Source organism: Rhinolophus hipposideros, assembly GCF_964194185.1.
Source record: "Rhinolophus hipposideros genome assembly, contig: HAP1_SCAFFOLD_175, whole genome shotgun sequence".
NCBI lineage: Eukaryota > Metazoa > Chordata > Mammalia > Chiroptera > Rhinolophidae > Rhinolophus > Rhinolophus hipposideros.
The window spans coordinates 65,001-82,416 of record NW_027669414.1 but is presented as its reverse complement, the minus strand read 5'-3'; positions in this window follow the sequence as shown (position 1 = coordinate 82,416).

Sequence of the window (17,416 nt, the reverse complement as noted above, 5' to 3'; positions counted from 1 at the left end):
GCTCTAGATTTGAGAGCTGAGGATTTTTCAGTGTAAAGGAATATGCCCCGCAATGTTTGTCTTCAACTTAGAAAAGCAGTCTTTTCTTATATAAGAGCTTATGAAATGAGCTATTTCACTGTCTGCCTCTATTGCTAAAAATCTTTCTTGGTGATTTAGCATTACATTTGGTAACCTATAATATGGAATGCATATGATTCTTTCCTATCTATATCTACGTATCTATGTACGTACGTATCTATCTATGTGTGTGTATCTGACATTTAAATAGATACCCACACATGCATGTGTATATACTCATAAACACACAAAAGAATGTAAAGAAAAACATATTCACACTTATTTGTCTTACCCATCATTTTATGGTTCTAACAGATTACTTGCTATATATTGCAAACAAAATATCTCCAAATATGTGGTAAAAGATCATAGGTTTACAATAAAGAACTAACTATACGTGTCTGTCTCAATCTTGCCCTTCCTGTACAAGTCCAACACATGCCCTCCATCAGTTTTTCTTTTTGAGTTCTTTGGGTGATTAATGTTTATTCTCCAAATACTGCTTCTGTATCTAAACGTTATTCTGCAATTGATGTTATATTTTAACTATTGCCTTCCCCATATGATAGATGAGGATGATCTCCCTTACATCCCCTATCTACTCTTTTGGGTAATTTATTGAATCACTATTCTGATTTGTCAACTATGCAAATTCAAACAAGATACGTACACCTGCATTTCCTATCCCACAAACCAGAGCCAAAATCTCTTGACTTCACATTTCGTTAAGATGAGGACACCTGTAAGGCTCAGGAGGAGGCTGACGGTCGGTAAGTACATGAGTTCTCTCCCTACCCAAGAAGGGTGCTAGAATTCCATTCCCTACTCTGTAGGTCCATTGCTGTGACTCCTCTGCCCCACAAAAAGGAAGTTCTGTCATGAAATTTAAATGAATTATCTGTCTTTCATGAATTTATTACATCTGGAATATTTTTCTAAGCTCTCAATAATTATATATTCCATTGAATCTGATTTTTATCTCTGGACCACATTTTCCAAAAATCTGATCTTCTACTGGTTTTCTTGGTACTTATACTAACTCATTTCAGTATTTCCTGGATTCCTTAGTGTCCTCAAATTCATACATTTTGACATACATTTATACATGTAAATAGCTTCTAATATTTTAATATTTTAGATTTAGAGAAGAGCTACAAAAATAGTACACAGTGCCCTTATTTCCATTAGCTAGAATTTCCTAATGTTAGCATGATCAAAATTAAGAAGTAAACATTTTACCAGAGGGTAAGGGGGGAGGGGAGTGGTAGATAAGGGTAAAAGGGATCAAATATATGGTGATGGAAGGTGAACACACAATGGAATTTATAGATGATGTAATACAGAATTGTACACCTGAAATCCATGTAACTTTACTAACAATTGTCACCCAAACAAACTTCAATTAAAAAAAAGAAATAAACATTGGTACAATACTGTTTTCTAAACTCGAGACTTTATTTGGATTTCACCAGTTTCCCCTAAAGTGTTGTCTTTCTGTTTCAAGATCCAGTCCAATCCAATCTTTGATTGCCATAGTTCTCCTCTAATCTGTAATAGTTCCTCAGATTTTCCTTGACTTTCAAGACTTTGACACATGTTAAGCGTAATTCTCAGCTATTTTATAGGCAGCTCCTCAATTTTGATTTTGTCTGATATATCCTTATAAGTACAATACAGTTATGGGTTTTTGAGATGACTATCAGAGAGGTGACACGCCCTTCTCACTGCACAATTTCAGGGAGGGCATGATGTAAATCTGTATTATTACTGGTTATGTTAAACTTGGTCATTTTATTAACGTAATGTCTACCATGGTTTTTCATTGAGAAGTTCCTTTTTCCCCCTTGATAAATAATATTTAATGGAGATACTTTACGACTGAAAGATACTATTTTTCCTTAAATTTTTGACCTGCTGATTTTTTTGTTAAATCTTATCCAGATATCATATCCTTCAAGGCAGCATGCTGATCCTCTTAGTAATTCAAGTACTTCCCTGCCCCTCAACTAAGGATAGATTGTCTTGTTCTCTTCTCCAGCTGCAATCTCTTTTCACTAGTATTCTAAGAGCAAAGTGTTTGGTTCCCCTGCCCCACAGATCAAGGCTCCTATTCAAAAGAGGAGGTAGAGAGAAAGTGTCCCAGTGGAGTTCAATGCTCCTTCTACAGAGGCGCTCTTCCCCATCACGTTTTTCACCAGGAGAAGCATTTCTTAGGATTCTCCAGCTCTTGTGTGAGTGCCTCCCAGGGTTCATGGAGAAAAAACCATGCGAAAGGATGCAGATTTCATTTCCCTGTGATTTGTTCCCAAGTTCTGATATCTCTCTCATTATTTTCAGGCTCACTCATATTCTTTCACTTATATTCAAATATCTGATTGTACACATTTAAGAACAAAGAAACAAAAATATTTATTGCAAGCTCTATCTGTGGAGAAGGGGCTTGTGCATGACAGGCCCCACCTCAGAATGAGCATTTAAGACATAAGACAAAAATTCCTTCAGACCCTTTTTTCCTTTACTTTGCCTTCCACAATATCAGAAATTAAGTTTTTACACTATAAGTTTTGCTCTATTCCACTCCTACTAAAAAATCTTTTCATAGCCCTCTGTTGGTGAGGCGAGGCGAGGCGAGGCAAAAAAGCCATGACGTGACATCTCATTGTGATTTTCATTTTCATTTCTGTGATAATTAGTGATGTTGAGTATTTTTTCATATGTCTATTAGCCATCTGTATGTCCTTTTTGGAGAAATGTCTATTCAGGTCCTCCGCCCGTTTTTTAATTGGATTGTTTGTTTTTTTGTTGTTGAGTTGTATGAGTTCCTTACGTATTTTGGGTATTAGTCCCTTATCAGAGGTGTTGTTTACAAAAGTCTTCTCCCATTTGGTTGGTTGCCTCTTTATTTTGCCAATGGTTTCTTTTGCTGTGCAGAGGCTCTTTAGTTTGCTATAGTCCCATTCATTTATTTTAGCTTTTACTTCCCTTGCCTTTGGAGTCAAATTCATAAAATGCTCTTTGAACCCAAAGCCCATAAGTTTAGTACCTATGTTTTCTTCTATGCAATTTACTGTTTCAGATCTTATATTTAGGTCTTTGATCCGTTTTGAGTAATTTTGCTACATGGTGACAGATAACAGTCTAGTTTCATTCTTTTGCACCTGGCTTTCCAACTCTCCCAGCATCATTTATCGAAGAGGCTGTCTTTTCTCCTTTGCACGTTTTTGGCTTCTTTGTCAAAAATCATCTCCCCATATTTATGTGGGTTTATTTCTGGGTTTTCAATTCTATTCCATTGGTATAGGTGCTCCGATGTTCATTGCAGCACTGGAAACAACCAAAGTGTCCTTCGGTAGATAAATGGATAAAGAAATTGTGGTGTATATACACAATGGAATGCTATTCTGCCATAAGAAAAGATGAAATAGTGCCATTTGCGACAACATGGATGGAACTTGAGATTATTATGCTAAGCAAAATAAGTCAGACAGAAAAAGTCGAGAACTATATGATTCCACTGATATGTGGGATCTGAAAGCAACAAAGAACAAGACAGACAAATAAACAAAAACTCATAGACACAGACAATAGTTTAGTGGTTACCAGAGGGTAAGCAGGGAGATGGGTGGTAGATGAGGGTAAAAGGATCAAATATGTGGTGATGGAAGGAGAAGTGACTCTGGGTGGTATCACACAATGTGATATATGGATGATGTAATACAGAAATGTACCCTTGTATAGAGCATATAAAATGTATCACAGCTCAGCTCAGCTCAGCTCAGCTCAGCTCAGCTCAGCACAGCTCAGCTCAGCTCAGCTCAGCTCAGCACAGCTCAGCACAGCTCAGCTCACCACAGCTCAGCTCAGCTCAGCACAGCTCAGCTCAGCTCAGCTCAGCACAGCATAGGACAGCTAAGCTCAGCTCAGCTCAGCTCAGCTCACCACAGCTCAGCTCAGCACAGCACAGCTCAGCTCAGCTCAGCACAGCTCAGCTCAGCTCAGCACAGCTCAGCATAGCTCAGCTCAGCACAGCTCAGCTCAGCTCAGCACAGCACAGCTCAGCTCAGCTCAGCTCAGCTCAGCTCAGCACAGCTCAGCACAGCTCAGCACAGCACAGCTCAGCACAGGACAGCTCAGCTCAGCACAGCTCAGCTCAGCTCAGCTCAGCTCACCACAGCTCAGCTCAGCTCAGCACATCTCAGCTCAGCTCAGCTCAGCTCAGCACAGCTCAGCACAGCTCAGCTCAGCACAGCTCAGCTCAGCTCAGCACAGCACAGCTCAGCTCAGCTCAGCTCAGCTCAGCTCAGCACAGCTCAGCACAGCTCAGCACAGCACAGCTCAGCACAGCTCAGCTCAGCTCAGCACAGCACAGCTCAGCACAGCTCAGCTCAGCTCAGCTCAGCACAGCTCAGCACAGCTCAGCTCAGCTCAGCTCAGCACAGCTCACCTCAGCTCAGCACAGCACAGCTCAGCTCAGCTCAGCTCAGCTCAGCTCAGCACAGCACAGAACAGCTCAGCTCAGCACAGCTCAGCACAGCACAGCTCAGCTCAGCTCAGCTCAGCACAGCTCAGCACAGCTCAGCTCACCACAGCTCAGCTCAGCTCAGCACAGCTCAACTCAGCTCAGCTCAGCACAGCATAGGACAGCTAAGCTCAGCTCAGCTCAGCTCAGCTCAGCTCAGCACAGCTCGGCTCAGCACAGCTCAGCTCAGCTCAGCTCAGCTCAGGTCAGCACAGCTCAGCACAGCACAGGACAGCTCAGCACAACACAGCACAGCTCAGCTCAGTACAGCACAGCACAGCACAGCTCAGCACAGCTCAGCACAGCACAGCTCAGCTCAGCGCAGCACAGCACAGCTCAGCCTCCATGCGTCTGTCCCAGTCCATGACCCAGCCTGTGCGTCCCTCCTTTCGCCCCCCCAACTCCCAACCCCTGTCTCTCTGGCTTCTGTCACCGCCAGGGTAGTGGCAGATGCCCCATGGAGCCACGGGTGGCGCAAAGGGGCCTCGACGTGGGTAAGGATTAACCCGCTGCCCTTGCCCGCGACGTCCTGAGGAGGCGGAGAGCAGGCGGGAGGCGTGGCAATGCTGGAGCCGGCCAACGGGGAGAGGGGAGAGGCTCGCCGCAGGCCAAGGCAGTGCCGGTCCTTGGCACCTCGGGGTTCTTGTCACAGGGGTGACAATCTTACTGCCTGCACCAGGGCCCAGAGACAGAGGCCCCAGTTGTCCCCGGACCGCAGGCCGAGGAGACGCCCAGCCGCCCCACCCCACCAGAGGCCTTTGTCTCTGCTGGCAGGCACCGCGGCCCCTCCCCCAGTGCCCTTCCTTCTTTCAGGAGAGCCCTGCGCCCTCGGTTCCCCCCGGCCAGCCGCGGCGGCCCCTGGCGCACAGCCACAAAAGAGACCCGACAAACCAGTGGAATGAGGGAGCGCCACACTTGCGTGCACGCGTGGCCCGCGCCCCGGGGCTCCAGGACTGACCACCACAGAGGAAAAGCAGGCAGGCCGGCAGGCACACAACCCACAGGAGGAGGGTGCCTGTCCCTGAGCCTCTCCTCCCGCGTGCGGGACCCCATGCGTGCCTCGGACCCCACCGGCACTCCGCAGATCCTGGAGGCCTGCCCGGGGGTCCCAGGGTGACTGCCCACCCCCCGGGCACTGCCTGCTTAACGGAGCCCAGCCCCGGGCGCCACAGCACTCCGGTGGGGGAGCTGCCACTTCAACACAGCCTCCGTGCGTCTGTCCCAGTCCGTGACCCAGCCTGGGCGTCGCCCCCAACTCCCAACCCCTGTCTGTCTGGCTTCCGTCACCGCCAGGGTAGTCGCAGAGGCCCCGTGGAGCCACGGGTGGGGCGAAGGGGCCTCGCTGTGGGTAAGGAGTAACCCGCTGCCCTCGCCGGCGACGTCCTGAGGAGGCGGGGAGCAGGCGGGAGGCGTGGCAATGCTGGAGCCGGCCAGCGGGGAGAGGGGAGAGGCTCGCCGCCTGCGCTGCCCAACAAGCTGGCGCGCGCTCACCACGCAGGCTGGGCGGCAGCTCTTGGGGCGCCAGGAGACCGGTCCCAGCGTCTACGGCCATACCACCCTGCACGCGCCCGATCTCGGCTGATCTCGCAGCCAAGCAGGGTCGGGCCTGGTAGTACTTGGGTGGGAGACCGCCTGGGAATACCGGGTGCTCTAGGCTTTTGCCCGCCACTTCTTTTGCGGCCGCCACGCCCCTGGACCCTCTGTTGCCGCCAACACCGCTGCGGGACCCCTGGCCAGCGGGGCTGGTCGTGGGGGGGTGGGGGTGGTTAGTGGGAGCGTGGGGTCGGGGCCGCCGCCTGGACCTACAGCCTCGCAGCCCCGGCCTCACGCCAGGCGCCTCGGCCCGGTCTCCCCCCCACAGCCCCTTCTATATCCTCTTTTTTCCCCGCAAGCGCAAGCGGTCAACCGGCAGCCCTTCGCCGCGCCCACTTCGCCGCCCCCAAAGCCCAAGCCCAGGGCTGCCTGCCGGCACCCGCCTCCAAACTGCCTCGGGCGGCTTTCTCCAGCCAAGGCAGTGCGGCTCCTTGGCACCTCCGGGTCCTTACTCCTGAACCAACCCGTACCCCTGATCCTAATTCTAGCCCTACCCCGGACCCTACGCGTACCCCTACCCCTGACCCTACGCCTACCTTTACAACTGACCCAAACCCTACCCCTGAACCTACCCTATCCCTACCCCTGAGCCAACACTTACCCTGGCCAGACCCTACCCCCACTCCTACCCCTGACCCTACTTCTAACCCTGACCCTACTCCTACCCCTATCCCTACTCTACCCCTACCTATACTCTGACCCTACCCCTAACCGTACCGCTGACCCTACCCTTACCTCTACCCTGATCCTACCCCTACCCCTGACCCAACCCCTACCCCTGACCGAACCGCTACACCTGACCCTAACTCTAGCCCTAAACCTGACCCAAACCCTACCCCTGACCCTACCCCTACCCCTACTTGACCCTACCCCTATCCCTACACCTGACCCAACACTTACCCCTGAACCTAACCCTACCCCTACACCTGACCCTACCCCTACCCCTACCCCTGACTGAACCCCTACCCCTACCCCTGACCCAAACACTAACCCACACCTGACGCAACCCCTAACCCTGATTCTAAATTTACCCGTCCCCTTGACCCTACCCCTACCCCTATCCCTGACCAAACCCCTACCCTTGACCATACCCTTACCCCTAATCCCTGACCATTCCCCTACCCCTGAACCAACCCCTGTTCCTACCCCTGATCCTACCCCTACACCTACCCCTCACCATTACCCTACCCATAGCCCTGACCCTACCCCTACTCCTGACCCAAACCTACCCCTGACCCTACCCTTACCCATATCCACCGATCCCCTACCCCAGACCCTATCCATGCCCTTGACCCTACTCCTACACCTGAACCTACCCCTAACACTACAACTAACCCTACCCCTACCTCTGACTCTAACCCTACCCCTACCTCTAACCCTACCACTAGCCCTTACCCTACCCCTACCACAAACCCTACCCGTACCCCTGACCCTACCCCTACACCTGACCCTGCCCATTACCATGACCCTATCCCTTCTCCTACCCCTGAACCTACCCCTACCCTGACGTTACACTTAACACTACTCCTGACCCAACCCCTACCCCAGACTTACCCCTACCCCTACCCCTGACCCTACCCCTACCCCTGACGAAAACCCTAACCCTGACCCTACCCTTACCCATACACTTGACCCATCCACTCCCCCTGACCCTATCCCTACCCTTGATCCTACCCCTACACCTGACCCTACCCCTACCCCTACCTCTGACCCTACCCCTGCACCTGACCCTAACCCTACACCTATCCCTGACCCTACCCCTACCACAGACTCTAACTCTACCCCTACCCCTGACCCTATCTCTACGCGTGACCAAACCCCTGTCCCTGACCCTACCCCTTCCGCTTCCCCTGACCCTACACTTATACCTGACCCAACCCCTCCCACTACCCCTGACCATACCCCTAACCCTGATGCAACCACTACCCTTAACCCTTCCCCTACCCTTGACCCTACTCCGACCCCTGCCCCTGACCCAACCCCTAACCCTGAACCTACACCTACCGCTACCTCTGGCCCAACACCTAGCCCTGACCCTACCCTTACCCCTACCCCTGAACCTACCCCACTCCTGACCCTATCGCTACCCCTGACCCTACCACTACCACTGACCCTACACCTAGCCATACCCCTGACCCTACCCCTAACCCTGACCCAACCACTACACCTACCTTTTCCCTTATCCCTGAAACTACCCCTACACCTACCCCTGACTGTAACCCGACTCTTAACCCTGACCTTACCTGACACTACCCCTACCCCTGACTCTAACTTTAATCCTACCCCTGAACCTACACCTACCCCTACCCCTGACCCAAACCCTACCCCTGACCCTACCTGTACCCCTAACCCTGACCCTACCCCTACCCCTACCACTGAATTTACCCCTACCCCTACCCCTGACCCAAACACTTCAACTTACCCTACCCCTTTCCCTACCCCTAACCCTGACCCTAGCCATACCACTAACCCTGACCCTAACCCTATCCCTACTCCTGATCCAACCCCTACCCCTGACCTTACCCCTACCACTACCCCTGACCCTACCTTTACCCCTACCTCTGACCCTACCCCTATTCCTACCCCTGACCCTACCCCTACCCCTGACCCAACCCCTACCCCTGACCCTAACGCTACCCCTGATCCAACCCCTACCCCTGACCCTACTCCTACCCCTGACCCAACCCCTATCCCTGACCCTACCTCTACCCCTAACCCTAACCCTACCGATAACCCTGACCCTACCCCTACCCCTGACCTAACCCCTAAGTCTGACCCTACCCGTACACCTGACCTAACCCCTACCCCTAACCCTATCCCTACCCCTGAACCTACCCGTACCCCTGAAGCTTCCCCTACCCCTGACCCTACTCCTACCCCTGACCCAACCCCTACCCCTGACCCTAACCCTACCCCTGATCGAACCCCTACCCGTGACCCTACCCCTACCCCTGATCCAACCCCTATCCCTGACCCTACCTCTACCCCTAACCCTACCCCTACCGATACCCCTGACCCTACCCCTACCCCTGACCTAACCCCTAAGTCTGACCCTACCCTTACACCTGACCTAACCCCTACCCCTAACCCTATCCCTACCCCTGAACCTACCCGTACCCCTGACGCTTCCCCTACCCCTGACCCTACCCCTACTCCTGAACCTACCCCTACCCCTGACCCTAACCCTACCCCTGACCCAACCACTACCCCTACCCCTGACCCTAACCCTATCCCTGACCCTACCCCTACCCCTGACCCAACCCCTACCCCTGACCCAACCCCTATCCCTGACCCTGACCCTAACCCTACCCCTACCCTGACCCTACCCCTCTCCCTGACCCTACCCCTACCCCTGATTCTACCCCTACCCCTGACCCTACATATACATATATACATATATGATAATAATAGACAGTATATGTTAGGATATGTTCTCATGTAAATATATGTATACATACCATATAACATATATAGCAAATATAAACATGCATATACATTGTAATATACTATGTGTACTATAGATAATATAAAATATATCTTATGTTTGCATAATAATGTATAATCTATAACATACAATACTCAAATAGATGCAGTATATAAAAACATATTTATGATATTCAAAAAGCAACAGTGAATATACTTTGGCCAGAAACATATAAGAAGCCATTAATATTGTTAATACTTAGATAAACATAAAACTAAAGCAAAATTTTCAATTTTTGTATTTACCAGAATGGCAGATATTGAGAGTCTGGGAAAACCAAGTTTTATTGAAAATGTGGAGCCATGATAAGTCCTAGTCAGTGCTGGTGGTAATGTGGATTGGTACAACCACTTTGGAAAGCAATTTGCATTATTTTAAAAGTCTTTACATTTATAAATAAGAACACAGTGCATCCACTCATCACTGTACATATTCCGGGGTAACTCGATCATAGGTTTACCTGGGGATATTTACAAAACCAGGTCCCTGCCATATTGTTCTTTAAAATAAACACGAAACAACTCAAATGATCATCAATAGGATAACGGATTTTAAAAGTCGCAGTCAGAGTGAAATGAAATATGGTAATTAAAAATAATGCCATTTCATAAAAAGCTAGTAATATAAAAAAGGCATTGAGTATGTCACCATATTGATAATGTCCCCGTACTATATACATAATACATGTAATAACTATTGGTTATATATGAAGAAAACAATGATATGCCTAAACAAATTCAGGTAGTATTTAACTTTAAATGACGGGAAACAAGAGGATTAAAAATGAGGAATAACACACAGAATATATCCTATATGATATATTTTTAAAATTTATATTAAATTAATAAATAGATCTCAGATATTCCTGTACTGAATAGTTGGATCAGGATCCTTGTCTTATTATATTGCTAACTTATTTACTTATTTCTAATGTATATGTTGCTACTTTTAAAAAATAATATATGTGACATAAAATATACAATTTTAATAGACATAACATGTTAGGATATGTGCTTGTATAAGTAGATGTATACATACCATATAAAATATATAGAAAATGTGAACATGCATATACATTGTAATATACTATGTGTACTATAGAAAATATAAAATACATGTTATGTATGCATAATAATGTATAATATATGACATGCAATACATAAATAGATGCAGTATAGAAAAATACGTACCTCATCACTCCATATACAAGAATAAACTAAAAATAAATTAGATTTAAATGTATGAGAATGAAACCATCAATTCGTAGAACAAAATATATGCAGTAAAGATTTTGACATTGCTCTGAATAACATATATCTCCTGGGCTAAGGAAATAAACACAAACACACACACACACACACACACACACACACACAAACTGGAGACCATCAAATTAAAAACTTTTGCATGGCAAAGGAAACCATCCACAAAATGTAAAGACAACAACTGAATTTCAGCAGATAGTCACCATAATATCCAATAAGAGATTATCATTCAAATAGATAAAGAGCTCATATAACTCAACACCCAAACAACAAAGAATCCAATTAAGAAATGGGCCAAAGAACTTAACAGCTATACAAAGAACTTAACAGACATACAGGTGGATAATAGACATATGAAAGATGCTCCAAGTCACGAATCATGAGAAAAACTGCAAATCAAAATCACAATGTAAAATCAACTCACACCTGTCAGAATGGCTGCAACACAGAATGATTCAACAACCAGGAAATGTTGGCCAGGATGTGAAGAAAAGGGAATCCTGCTGTGCTGTAGCTGAGGTGGGAAACTGGTGCAGGCGCTATGGAAAACAATTCTGAGGTTCCTCAAAACATTAAAAATAGAACTGGATTATTACCCAGCAATTCCCCTTCTGGGTATTTATCGGAAGAAATCCAAAACATGAATATCAAAGACATATGCACCCATATGTCTACTGCAGCTCTATTTACAACAGGCCCGATATGGTAGCAACGTAGTTCCCATTCAATAGACAACTGGATCAAAACAAGAAAAACATCGTCAACAACAACAACAAACAACCACAGGTGGCACATATATGAAATGGAACACAACTCGGCCAGAAAAAAAATGTTACCATTTGTGACAACATGGATGGACTTAGAGGGTATTATTCTAAGGAATATCTCAAACAGAGAAAGACAAATACCATGTGATCTCACTTGTATGTGGACTCTCAAGAAACAATAATAAAATGGAAACAGATGGATAGGTACAGAGAACAAAATGATGGTTGCCAGAAGGGAGGGGGCTGGGGCCTGGGTGAATCAGGTAAAGGCTTTAAGATGTACAAAATGCTGATTACAAAACAGTCACGAGGATGTGAAGTACAGCATAGGGAATCTACTCAATAATGCTCTAACAACTACGTATAGTGCCAGGCAGGTACTAGCGAAAACAGGGTGATCACATCATAAATTATATAAAGGTTTCACACTATGTAGTTCACCTGAAACTAATATAAAATAATGCTGAATGTCAGCTGTCAATGAAACATGACAAAAAACCATGCTCTGAGATTTGGCTGGTTCTGCGGGAAAGATAATTTTTACATAGCAAAGCAGAAAATGTTGACGTCAGCCGCAGCACACTCAGAGCCCACGGACACAATTCCTTTTTCTAAGACATCATTCATATAGCAAAGGAACAAATCAGACTTCCACACATTTCCTTTTCGTCTCTGATTCCATATGTGCCTTCGTCAGTCTTCAAGCATCAAGTACCACCTAACCACTCGCAGGGACCCTCTCCCATTAGATCCAACCCGAGTCTTTGTAGTAATGCGTAGAGTCTTCTTCCTCACTGCTAGAGTCCGAGAAGTTCTCCACCGGCCAGTCTTTGCAAACAGAAAGATGAGCAATACATTTATTAGAAAGAGTGTCTGTCTCCCCCATTCGGCCTCCTCCAATTGAGGATACGAGAAGACACAGAGCATCACCCTCATCTTCCCTGCAGGTTCTCAGACCATCCCGGGACTCTGTGAGGTCAGAGCCCTTCAACGAGGCATTGGTCAGAGATGCCAACCTTCCAATCAGTGATACGTGGAAGGAATCACCTTCTTGGTCCCACTGGCCCACAATTGCTCTCCCCTCCAAACTCATCAACCTGCAATTGCAGCTGTTATATACAAACTTGAGTGTGGCTCCTGTGACTGCACAACTCGATATTTATCTTCTTTTAATTCATTAAGTTAATAAATGATCAAGTGAAATAAATTGAAAGTGGCACCGCTGGCCACTGGCTCCCCAAACGGATTGGCCAAAGCAAGAACTGAAAGATGTGGAAGGTGTCTTCTCCCCTCCCCAGATTGTTCCTGCAGAGTTGTTCACAGATCTGAACTGATCATTCACTCATAGGAATTCAAGGACTCATGTGAATGTGCCAGGTGCTTCTGCAGACTCTGGGGACACTCAAAGAGTAAGGTGACCACCAGCTATTAAAGGATTCGCAGCAGGGGGCCCGACTGCAAGCTGAGAAGACCAGCAGGGCTGGTACCCCTCTGCTAGGTGGAATCAGAGTAATGGTCTGAGTAGGGGCCACTTTGCTGTCCTCAGGAATCCCCTCTTCATCCACCTGAACACTGGATTAGAGCTGCAGGAAGTTAGTGGCAAAGACCCCTAAGAGGGTGAATGACTTGTACTGTGAAAACTACACAGAATTGCTGCAACAGTTAAAAAGGACACAAAATTTGAATGATGCGCTGTGTTCCTGGCTTGGAAGGCTTAGCATCGTTACCATTCCCATACAACTCAAAGGGATCTGCGAGTCAGTGCAACTCCTATGAAAAGCTCAATGCCATTTCTACAGAGACAGAAAAAACAACTCAAAAAATGGTTATGGAACTACAAAGAATGCCTGTAGCCAAAAGCATCTTGAGAAGGAAGAACAAAGATAGAAGCTCCATACTTTCTGGCTTCAAAACACATGGCAATGCTACAGGAATCTACAGAAAACAGTATGCTGCTGGTATAAAGGCAGACACATTGTTCTGTGGAACAGAAGACAAAATTCTCAAACACACATATATGACCAAATGATTTTCAAGAACGGTGCCAATATCACTCCATGGAAGAAAGGAAATCTCTTCAGCAATCAACACAATGGAAAAGCACCCACAGAATAGGAGAAAACGCTTGGAAACCTCATCTATGAAAAAGAGCTAATATCCAAATATGTATGACACGCCAAAACTTCATTATGAAGAAAAAAAGGAAAGGACCCGATTGAAGAAGGGGAAAACACTGAAAAAAAAGAAATTTATACACAGAAGACATATAAGTGACCAACAGACCTTTGAAAACATGCTCGACAGCACAAAGCACCAAGGAAATAAGAATCAAAAGGACAGTGGACTACTGCCCACCCGCGTTACACTGTATTAGTCAGAAGAAAACACTTCAGTACGTAGAGGCCAGTTTCTATCATCGTATCCCCAGTTCTCATGGCCACCAAAAAGCTGACATTACAGTGTCTCTGCATTTGAAAGCCAGCAAGAAAGCCCCTATTTTGTCATGTTCTCTACTTTTTGTCACCAAATGAGGAATTCTAGAATACGTACCACCGACAGTGTCCACTGGAGTGTCCTGAAATGATAGAAAATATTACAAGGATCAGATCATGTGGGTTGTGTTTGCACAGGTCTTTGGTTTCCTTAATGACAATAGAAAACCAATGGGAACACTGGTGGCTCAAGGGAACCAAAAACAAGAAATCAAGCAAAAGTACTCATGTCAAAAGCCATGAACTTTTGCTGCAGGAAGTATCTCACACAGGCATATTGGGTTGCCAGTTACACAGTTGTATTCCAAAACAAACAAGCAAACAAACAAAAAATGCTGCATAGGGAAAAGATCACTCCCATATATTCTGTTACTAATGCTGCCATTGTTGAGTGCATATTCAAAACAAGTATCAGTTGGTAACAAATTCACACTCAACATTCTCCTCAGCCAGAAGATTTGTCTGTATTATTGGGAATGGACTTGCTAACATTTTCAATCTTCGTTGGACTGAGTGTATTAAAGGGGATTTCTGTCTCAGAGGGTGGAAAACAAGCTTACGGTGATAGGTTTCATGTCCTCATTGCAATCATCAGGAAGTTCATCTTCCTCTGGGATGACGGGGAGAGCTACAAGAGTGAACACAGAGTGAATGTGTCATCGGTGATACTACTCAAACCTACTCAGGGAGATGAGCTTGATGTGGACGTGAGAGAGACTGTGTGGCTATGGGTTTTTCATATCTATGGGCTGAACATGTGCCGTGCTGAACTCCTTGGTGGAAGAAGCAAGGCCAAGGAGAGGCGAGGAAAGAAGTGAGACATGGGGCCTTTGGTGTCTAGCTAAATAGAATGTAATTAATTTGAAATACTCTTAAAACCGGTAGACAAATAAATGCATGTTGTGTTTCAGTGTGAGATTTTCATGAATTTTTCTGCGCATTTTAAAACACAACACAGTCATCCTTTTTCCTGAAATGTTACAAGACCATTTCAGTTTTCCATGAATTCATATATGCTGTCCTCTCTTCATCATCTCTATTATTGGATTTTCTTAACTTTTTGACAGTGATGAGAAAGAAATGCTATTTACGCTGCTTTTCATAATTTGTGACTATATAGGTCTGGAGCATGGATTATATGTACAACGCTACGGACTCGTCACTACTATCTAGATCCAATCTTTTTCATCATATCCACCTCAGTTCCCTTTAACAAATCACTCTACTTTCTCCCTCCTTCCAACCATTGTTATCTCTCCTTGTCTCTCAACTGTGAATCTGCCTGTTGCAGGGACCTCATGTAAGTGGAATCACACATTATTTGTCTTTCTGTGTCTGCCTGGTGTTACTAAGCACAATATTTTTTAAATGTCCTTTCATGTTGCAGCATATTTCAAAGTTCAATTCCCGTTCACGACTGAACGACAGTCCACTCTGGGTATATATATCAGACTGTATTTATCCACTCATCACTTGATGGACTTTGGAAAAGTTTGCAACTGTTGGCTGTTGTGAAGCATGTCGCTATGACATCCGTGTGCTGATATCCTGGGATCCTCCCACAGTGACACCTAATCTTATGATCTTCGCCCAACATATAGAATATCCCCGCAGCAGACGTAAACCTTAACTGAACTGTGCACATTTAATCAATAAAACATTGGTGTCATTGCAATGACTGTAACAAACGTATCACAGGAAGGTGAGGTATTATGAATACGGGGCACTGGCTTGGTGGGCTGTGGGAACGTTGTGTATCGTCTTGTCAACTCCTTTGTGAATCCCAACCTGTTCTCAACAAGGTGTATCCATGTTTCCAAATCTGGAGACATTGTATTCCGGAGGGATCTATTCAGCAAAAGGTAAACACTCAGCTAATGTGAGCATTAGCTCAGGACATTGTTTACTATTCAACGTGAACGATATTTTGAGTTGTCAATGCATCTTGACTTCATAGTTACAGCAGTACTAATTTCGTGAAGATACTTAAATTTGCAGGCATAAAAGAAGAACGTGGCTTAGCATTTTTATAGTTTTCTGTTAAAACTGGGACACAAAATTCTTAATTCTGAATTAACCTAATGAGCATAGATCCGCAATACCTTCTGCAGGGTCCCTGTGAGGGTAGAACTTGAGGCGTGGCCGCTCACGCACTCTTCTTTCCCATCTCTGGCTGGAAACTGATGAGTGGGTTCTGTTTATGGGAAGACATCTTCCCTCATCATCGCTGCTACTTCCTGAGAAATACACAACAATAGATAGAGCCTGTGACATCTTAGTGGCAGGAGACCATAGGTACATTAGGAATAATTTATTCACACTACCAACTATTGTTCCCTTCATTCACCAGCTAGCTGAGCATGTGACCCAGTAGACTTAAAGATGGACCTAGATATATCTTGTAGTTTGCTGAGCAACCAAATCCCCAACACGCAGGTTTTGTAGGAAAAATCTTGAATGAGCTGAGGCATTATAGAAACGTAACAAAACACAGAGACTACGCCTAGTACACTGAGTTCCAATCGTTTACAGAAGTTGCACGTATCTGAAAGATATGGAGACCGCACTTGGACTCAGTGCCCCATTTTGAAGTGAGAAAATGTGAAGAGGACCTCCTTGTTAGTATTATGTGATGAGTCTAAACAAAATTAAATACCGGTGAAGCCTCCAGGCAAATAAAAGACTGGTATTGTGTAATTGCTCTGACTTTCCAATCATTGAATGGCTGCAAGAATGAGCTAGACACTTGTAGAGGTTAAGTTCAGATAGGATACTTGGATGGGTCCACTGAAAGGGCACATGGGAGGTGACTTTTCACCCTCTATCTGGGTGTGATGCTTTACAGCTCATGGAGAGTATCTGTTATCATCTCTTGCGATGCCCACACCAGCGCCACCTCAAGGGAGGCAAGTTAGGGTCGTGACCCATATTTTACACTGGAGGGCGTAGAAACCTCGCGTGAGTAAGCAACTGTCCCTGACTCACAACACTGCTATGTGATAGATCGGGTACCACTATTTGGTTGCTGTCCTGGGCATAGAGATCAGAGACCCTGAGACAACTGAGATCATGCCTGGGACCCCTGAACAACATCAACCTTCAAGTCTCCATGCCCCAAGGTTTCTGCAAGGGAGAGATGATGCCCGGGAGCAGGTGGTGCAGCCATGAGGAGTCCAAATCCACAACACAGCCCTGCCTTCCACGTTTCAGTCCATGACCCAAATACAACAATTTTC